Source organism: Pleurodeles waltl, chromosome 9 (genome assembly GCF_031143425.1).
Source record: "Pleurodeles waltl isolate 20211129_DDA chromosome 9, aPleWal1.hap1.20221129, whole genome shotgun sequence".
NCBI lineage: Eukaryota > Metazoa > Chordata > Amphibia > Caudata > Salamandridae > Pleurodeles > Pleurodeles waltl.
The window spans coordinates 277,448,321-277,456,893 of NC_090448.1; the positions used below are offsets into that span (position 1 = coordinate 277,448,321).

At 46.4% G+C, this 8,573-nt stretch overlaps 1 long non-coding RNA gene across 1 annotated transcript in view; it reads right to left on the bottom strand.

The window, feature by feature from the left end:
* The window catches only part of LOC138259167 (uncharacterized), a 100,746-nt gene extending 92,837 nt beyond the window's left edge, over positions 1–7,909 (bottom strand). Inside the window, exon 1 of the long non-coding RNA XR_011198655.1 lies at positions 7,864–7,909. This is a non-coding gene — a long non-coding RNA (uncharacterized lncRNA). The remainder of the gene's footprint in view (positions 1–7,863) is intronic.
* Positions 7,910–8,573: the final 664 nt, after the last annotated feature.

Here is an 8,573-nt window from a genome sequence, read left to right on the forward strand (position 1 = left end):
CGATGTGGGCACCACAACCAATGAGAAGGATGAGGATGAGTGGTGTGAGAATTGGTTGATGCTGCCGGTGGTCACAAGAAAGCCCCACCACAACTCAGGAGAGTTGTGGCAGACTCAGTGAGTGACCAGGGCCTCTGATAAAGGACTAGGGAAGGAGGATAACTGTGTGCACAATGTTGGTCCTTTTTCATATAACTTTCAGTCCATATAAGGTAGAAAGAAGGCACATGAGGAAGGGTGGAATACAAAATACAGTGAGGGGAAGAAACACCCCTCCACACCTTTAATGCCTAGCAAACCTTCCCTTGGGCCGGTGGGAATACTATATCAAATGAGGAGGGAATCCTAATCCTGGGCCAACTAGGGATATGTGGACACCATTTTCACAACTCCCATTGAGTGTATGAGTACACAAGCATGAAGGATGGAAACCACTCAAGTGACAGAGAAACACATATAGGTAAAGGAAGGAGGCTTTTGTATTCATTGTATATACTTACGTGGGTGTTCAGGTCTTCTCCCGAGGGTGTTGGTGGCATCAAATCCACAATACCATGAGAGAAGAAGAAGGAAAGGAACTCCTTAAGCTGAACAAACCGAAGATATATATGTTGACCAACCCTGGAATGCTTGTATAAGCCAGAAATTTCCCACAGTTGTATTTTCCAGTGCTATTTTGATTTTCGTTCTGTAATATACGTCTGTTAAAGCAATGGCTAGTTTGGCGATTTAGTCACCAAACTAGCAGACAGGAAAAAACAGAAAATGCATGGCCAGGGCCACTGAGGACAGAGTCATTTTAAAAAAATCCTCAAACCCAAATGGAACAAATAGGTACAATGGCACAAGGGCAGGATTCCCCCTTAGAAAAATTGGCTAATGTTTTGGGGCAACGACCAGGACATATTGCATTACCTTCTGTTTTGTTACAGAAATATACTGAAGGTGAAGACTCCAATTGTTTTCCTTAGTAATTTTGAAATAATTGCCCAGTCTGCAGCGTGATGGCTTGAGAACCACCCCTTTTGCTGAAATCAAGACAAATGTGTTAGAAAGATTCGGAATGGATGAAGAAACATACAGGATCTAATCGCACCATTTAAAAAAAGGGCCCTGGGCTTTGTTCTTTAGAGTAAAGGATTTAACCAATATATGGCTGAAACCTGAAACAGCCACGAAAGAGGAAATGTTGTAAAATATATCTGGAACTTTTCTGAGTTTCCTCCATCCACTATTCCAGCAAAGGGTGAAGCAACTGGGGGTGGCTCCTCAGTTAGAGCAGAGAAGCGTCACATGCCATGGAAAAAGCCCAAAAGCCCTGAGATGAAAAACAAAATGGGAATAAAGTTCATTTATTATAATTTTATTTTTCATCAAATTGTACCCAGTGTCGGGATGGGGTGGGGCCTGCTGAGTAGCAGCAGCAGGGAGGAGTGATGGGCTGCCTGTGCCCTAAAATTTAAAGTGCGCATTTCCCTTTGGCCGACTGTCTTGTGATGGTAAGTCAGACATGCACACTTTAAAACTCTCTAACACATGCCTCACTGCCTCAGGAGCGGCGAGAGGCCGCTCCCTCCAATCCTGGCAGGCCTGGATTGTTTAAGGGAGTTGGTGGGCCCACGCTGAACACAGGACTAGAGTGAGGAGGAGGACATGTCATCCATGCAGCATGTAAAGTAAGTGAATTTTTATTTAGTGTATTTGGGGCATGCACCCATCCACCACCCATTTACCCACCCCACCCCACCCCTCTCCGTAGATGCAAGCCGCCACACGAAACAACACAGTAATCTTACCCTAGAAACTGCTATAGCCGGAGCATGTAGAAGGGCCCAAGAGTCGAGGGGCCAGATGTTCAACCATTTCCTTTTGCGACTCAGTTTGTGAGTGGCAAAAGGAAATGGATTATTGTCACAGACACATTTAACGATTCCCAATGGGGTCTCAATTGACCTGCCTCATCAATATTCATGAGGCAGATCGCAATTTGTGACCCATCGGGAATGGCAGTAACACAGAGATGGTGGCCTGCTGGGGAAAGCTTTTAAATAAAGCAACTTTTTTTTCAAGTGCGTCCCATTTTCCATAAAGGAAAACGGGATGCGTTTCAAAATGAAAAATGAAAAGTTTCGGTTCCGTGGGACCACTGCCAGCTCTTATGAAACATTTTCGCTACCAATCACAAAGGGGAAGGGGCCCCTGGGGACCACTTTCCATTTGCGAATGGCTTACCACCTAGAAGTAGGTGGTAAACTGCAATTGTTTTGCGACCGCATTCTGGTCTCAAAACAATCTTACATTCCCCGGTGACTCTGTGACTCGCTATTAGGAAGGGACGCCCTTGGCACAATACTTCGTAATAGCGACTCCTAAACCCTGTTTTGCAAGTCGGTAATAGGTTACTGACTCGCAAAATATGGTTTGTACATACAAGATGCCATTTTGGCAGTCGCAAACATGCTGAATCTCCATTTCTGTCTGCTAAAACAGTTGTGCATCTGGCCCGAGGAGTATCTGAGAGGAGCCCAACCCCGTGACCTTAGGGCCATCGTCCAATAGAGGGAGAAAACACATAAATATAAAGATAGGGAATTTGGTACCCTCTAATAGCGGGACTATCACGCGTACTATTCCTGAGACACAGTTATTAATGTGGAGGATGGGTCCATATAGTGGGGTATTGCCCACAGAAACCCAAACCTATGGAGATTGGGGTGTCTAAACCAATCCTGTATGGGCAGCAAGAGAGTAATAGTCCCTAGCATTGTTTTATGAAGGTTAACAGGAAAACCGTAAGAGCTCTATTAGATATGGGGTGCTGGCAAACAGTTATGAGGCCACACCTTTTGGCAGAGGAAACCCCAACTCCACAAGGCTCTGTGACTATACATTGTGTTCACGGAGATAAAAAAAATAAAATCTGATCGTGCAGGTGGAGGTCGAAAGAAAGGGGCAGCTCCCATTCTCTTACTGTAGGCTTGAGTCCCAAGTTACCGGAGCCTCTAATCATGGGCACCAACTATCCACAGTTGAATACCCTGGAACAGGATACCTGGAAAAAAAAAAAAATGCTGGAAAAGGGCTTTCTCTGCAGGGTCGCTCCAGACTTAGGGGGTCATTCTGACCCCGGCCGGCGGCGGAAGCCGCCGGCCTGGCTGGGACCGCCAGAATACCGCTGCGCGGTCAAAAGACCGCCGCGGTTATTCTGGGTTTCCCGCTGGGCTGGCGGGCGACCGCCAGAAGGCTGCCTGCCAGCCCAGCGGGAAACACCCTTCCATGAGGATGCCGGCTCCGAATGGAGCCGGCGGAGTGGAAGGGGTGCGACGGGTGCAGTTGCACCCGTCGCGATTTTCAGTGTCTGCATGGCAGACACTGAAAATCTTGGTGGGGCCCTGTTACGGGGCCCCTGCAGTGCCCATGCCACTGGCATGGGCACTGCAGGGGCCCCCAGGGGCCCCACAACACCCCATACCGCCATCCTGTGCCTGGCGGCCAAAACCGCCAGGAACAGGATGGCGGTATGGGGGTCGGAATCCCCATGGCGGCGCAGCAAGCTGCACCTTCATGGAGGATTCCCCAGGGCAGCGGAAAACCGGCGGTACACCGCCGGTTTTCCGTTTCTGACCGCGGCGGTCAGAATGCCCAAGGGAGCACCGCCAGCCTGTTGGCGGTGCTCCCGCGGTCGTTGGCCCTGGCGGATTTTACCGCCAGGGTCAGAATGACCCCCTTAATGCCTTCCTAGTCACTGCTGTGAGGGACACCAGGCTAGTCATACCATGATGGTGGAACAGCTAATTTCCTAGAGGAGTTAAATGGCCAGGTGTGTAGGGTGACTCCAGCCCATGAACAGGACTTTTTCCTCCCTATGGCCCTTGTTTCCCTGGAGCAATGTTCTTCCAACTTTTAAATGCCGTGCCACTCCCAGTTGAAAAATAAAAATCTTTGCCCCCCCCCAATCAGACTTTTTCACACTTATTTTATAAAGATGGCAATTTTTAAATATGTCTATGACTTATTTAAACATTGCAGGTAAGTACTTTTACCTTTTTTTAAATGCAATAACATGTTTTTGCTTAAAACAAAGCACTGTTATCTGTATAATGCTTCTTTTGGGCAGAGCCTGGTGCCCAGCCCCTGGGTTCACTTGAGCCCCCCGATGGGGGGGGCTCCCAGTTTGAACACCCCTGCAATGCAGTGATCTGAGCGAGAGGATTGTCATAGTTAATCTCCAGATGCCCATAGACTGCATTCTGGGGAATGACTTAACCCTGGTGGCTGGAGAATTGGGAGGGGTGTCCCCCTTGGCACCCTGATAGCTCAGTTTTCTGGACTGCCACTCCACAGCAGAGAGCACAGGAGCCCAGAGGTAGGGGCAGGGTGAGGGAGGACTCACTCACTACCCCCTGTTCCACCTAAGGGTATAGACCCTGGGTTAAGAAAAACAGTTTCAGGCTACCACTCTTGAACTAGTGGGAGGTAGAGTGGAAAAGGAGTGCAAGTCACCTGGGGAGACTGCCCCCCCACTCTGAGCAACTTCAGAGGTCCAAGAGCCAGGGCCTGCCTCTTGTCAATGAAGCTGTCAGTGGCCTCGGTTGGTTGTTGTCCCTGTGGACAGAGTTTTCCCTGGGTTGGGGACAGAAGTCAGACCCATGGGGCGGAATTGCCCACATCACATTTTAATGGCCCTGGTGGTACTGTCTGTCTACTGGGATGCATCTGTGAGCAAGTAAACATGTACGTGCTGCACAGATAGGGTCCCAGGTGAGTAGAAATGTTTCCTATGGGTCAGTTTAAGTGGCCCCGGAGAGTAAAGACAGAGGGAACCAACTAGGTTCAGAGAGGCATAGAACTGGCAAGTACCCCTCCAGTAGTGGGTATTTGTCCATGTTCTGTCGCCCTAAGCAGGGAAGTCCATCAAGGTATTATTTAGTCTACCCTGGCTTTAAGCTGGAAGGGGGTCATGTTGGGAAATAGACCTCTCTGAAGGGTCACTCCAACCTTTTTGCCTTCCTCCTCATTTTGTGATCTTGTTTTAATGGCTTTAGGACTCTGTGCACTTTGCCACTGCTAACCAGTGCTGATGTGCTTGTTCTCTCTCCCCTAAAACAAGGTAACATTGGCTCATACCCAGTTGGCATATTTAATTTACTTATAAGTCTCTAGTAAAGTGCACTACATGTGCCTAGGGCCTGTAAATTGAATGCTACTAGTGGGCCTGCAGCATTGATTGTGCCACCCAACTAAGTAGCCCCCTACCCATGTCTCAGGCCTGCCATTGAGGTGCCTGTGCTCACAGTTTTAAACTGCCATGTTGACCTCGCCTAAATCTTCCCTTTTTTAAAATAAGTCACCCTAAGGTAGGTCCTACATAGCCCACAAGAAGGCAGGGTGCAATGTACTTGAAAGGTTGGGCATGTACTTTTAAGCTTTATATGTCCTGGTAATGAAAAACTCTTCAATTTATTTTTATTACTGCAAGGCCTATCCCTCCCATAGGTTGACAATGGGATTACCATATTACATTGTTTAACTGTGGGTTCCAATAGGTACAAGATAGATATTTCAAGTTTGGTATCCCTGGGCTCACATTTGAAAATCACAGCTTATGGTAAGGTTGTATTTTAATTTGCAAGTCTAAAAATGCCACTTATAGAACGTGAGCATTTTCCTTCCCTAAACTATTCTGTGCTTTTTTGCCCATCTTCAGTACACATCTGGGGTGGGTGTTAGCTGGGCCTTATGCATTCCCTCTAGACAGCCCACACAAAGGGAGCTTGGATGTGGCTGATGGATCATTCACTTCCTGATGACCCATCACGTATTCCTGGGCTGGATAGGAGGAATGAGCTGACACTTGCACCTGAAAGGGCTATCCTGCCCATGTGCAAAGAGCTGGATACCCCTCTGTAGTGTGTCTGGTGCCAGGGCAAGAAGGGCACGGTCCATGTGCACTTCAAAACTTTTCTTTGAAGTCTCTCCCACCTCAGAGGCATGACTAGGCATAAGTGCTGGACCCCTGACACTACCAACACAGTACACTTCTGGACCTGTGACTACTTTGCCAAAGGAGAAGAACTGGTCAGCTGAAAGGACTGTTACTCTCATGGACTGCTGCTTTGCCGAACTCTGCCTTGCTGTGCTGTTGCCTTACTGAGCTGCCTTGCTGCCTGTTGTTCCCCTGCCTGGGTGAGAAGGACTGGACACTGCATCACTTGACCCCAAACTGTCTCCAAGGGCTTGCTGGCTGGCCTCCTGTTGCCTAAGTTTCAGGGACCCAAAAGACGTAGAACCCTCCTGTACCAACCCTTGGGCTGATCTGCTTGTGAGTCTGTCCTGCCAAGTGGTGCCACCCCAGTCCTGGACCCTTGAAGTGGAGCTAGGGGTTTGCTCCAGTGGAACTGACACACCCTCGCTGCAAGAGCAGAATTGATGTATCAGCGCTGTTGTATGAACCGGACCGGCACATCACTCTCGGAATTACAGCATAGCAGTCGGAACCACAGATTTGGAACCAACGCTTTGCCGTCACTGCTTGGAGAAGATCAATGCAACGCTTCTACAGCTGGGAGAAACCTGGTGCATTACACTTTGAACTGCTGCACTTCAGAACCGACGCTGTGCTCACAGACCCGATGCATTGTCAGATGCATGGTGAAATTCAATGCAACACCTCATCTGTGTGGATACCAATGGCGCATCTTGCTGTTGTGACCAGGATCAAGGTAGTTTTGCTCCAGGGTCTGTGTAGGTCCTGGATCCGGCCCATGCTCCGTCGGCCAGCCTGAACCCTTGACTTTTTTTGGTCCGATGTGACCAACTAACTCTGTAGGTACTTGCTTCTAAGCCCTATGTTTTACCTTCAAACTTTCACAATTCATATTTCAACTACTGCTGGATGGATTTTTGTCATCTTGGTCTTGTTCTATTTATAAAATTGTGATCTGTTTTTCTAACCTGTTGTGTGAAATAGCCAAGGCTATAATAGAGATATAGTTAATAGTAAAATTCCAAAAGGAGATACTAATCGACCAGGGAATTCCTCCTACCTCTAAGTTAATGGCTCAAATTTGTCAACAGGCACGTATTTGTCAAATCAAAATGGCAATGGACCATCCACAAAACAATGTCCTTTTAGAAAGGCATTATGCTACATTAAAACTCATATTAAAAAAATTGTTGGAAAGGAGGAAAGGCGACCTGGTTATCAGTACCTCTATGTGCCATAAGGTGTAAAGGACAAAAAAGAACAGGATTTTCTCGTTTTGACCTATTGCTCGGAAGTAAACCTGGAACCCTACTCAATATGGGCTAAGACATATGGGAACAGGAGAGGGATGAATCTGAAATTATTCTGGAATATGTCAGTCAGTTAAAAACAAGACTAAGGGAGATGAAGGAGATAGTCTGGAATAATTTAGAAAGCAGCTAACAATAACAAAAACATACATGACAAAAAAGCAAAACTCCATCAGTTTTCCCCAGAGAGTCTGTTCTCCTCTCAATACCCTCTGAAGAGCAAAATGCTGAGTCAGTGACAAGAGCCTTTAAAGTGTTAGAAAAATAACCCATGTCACCTACAATTTAGAAAGCAACTAAAGGAAAAACCACACCCAAGTCTATCACTTAAACCTTCTTAAGAAGTGAGAGGGACCTATTCCTGCCTTATACAACAATAACCGTAAAAAAACCTAGAAGAGGAAATCCAATATATTGATTCAGATCTCAGTCAGGATAAAAAGGTTAGATCTCTGAGAGTGTCTTAATTCTTGTACTGAAATATTCTCAATAATTCCCAGACATACACAAGTGATACAACATTCAGTCACTACAACCCCATGGAAAATTATATGTCTCAAACCCTACCTTGTTCCAGAAGCAAGACCTGCTGTGATAATGAGGAGGTCCAAAGTTTGCTCAGCCTAGGGATACTAGAATCTTCCATAAGTAAGTGGAATTCCCCGGCAATCTTAGTCCTAAAGTCAAATGGTTCAATATTATTTTGCATAGATTTTAGAGAAGTGAAGACAATATCACAATTTGACACCTCTCTTATTCTTCAAGTAGATGAGATGATCAAAAGGTTAGGACAAGCCCAATTTGTGAGCATGTTAGATCTTTGTCAAGGGTGTTGGCAGATCCCCTTAAATTCTATAGATAAAGAGAAAATAGCCTTTTCCATGCCAGAGGGTTTACATCAAATTACAGTATATCTGTTTGGATTGCATGGGGCTCCCACCATATTTCAAAGAAGGATTAATAATTTATTGAGAAAATATGAATGGTATGGTCCCGCATACATTCATTGCATCATGCTACAGGCCCCACAATCCAAATAATATCAGGGATTGTTAGAGCTGAGGGTAGTTAGGGAGTTTTAGTGTGCAGAAAAGGGTACAATTAGGAGGTAGTAAGGGTATTTTATGGTTCAGTGAAGGGTAGCATTAAGGTTTTTGTTGGGGATTTTAGGGTTCAAGTATGGGTAAGGATTTGTAGGGGTCACAGAAGGGTAGGGTTAATGGTATTAAGGGTTTCTTTTAGGTTTCAGTGAAGGTTAGCAATAAAGGGAAGAACGT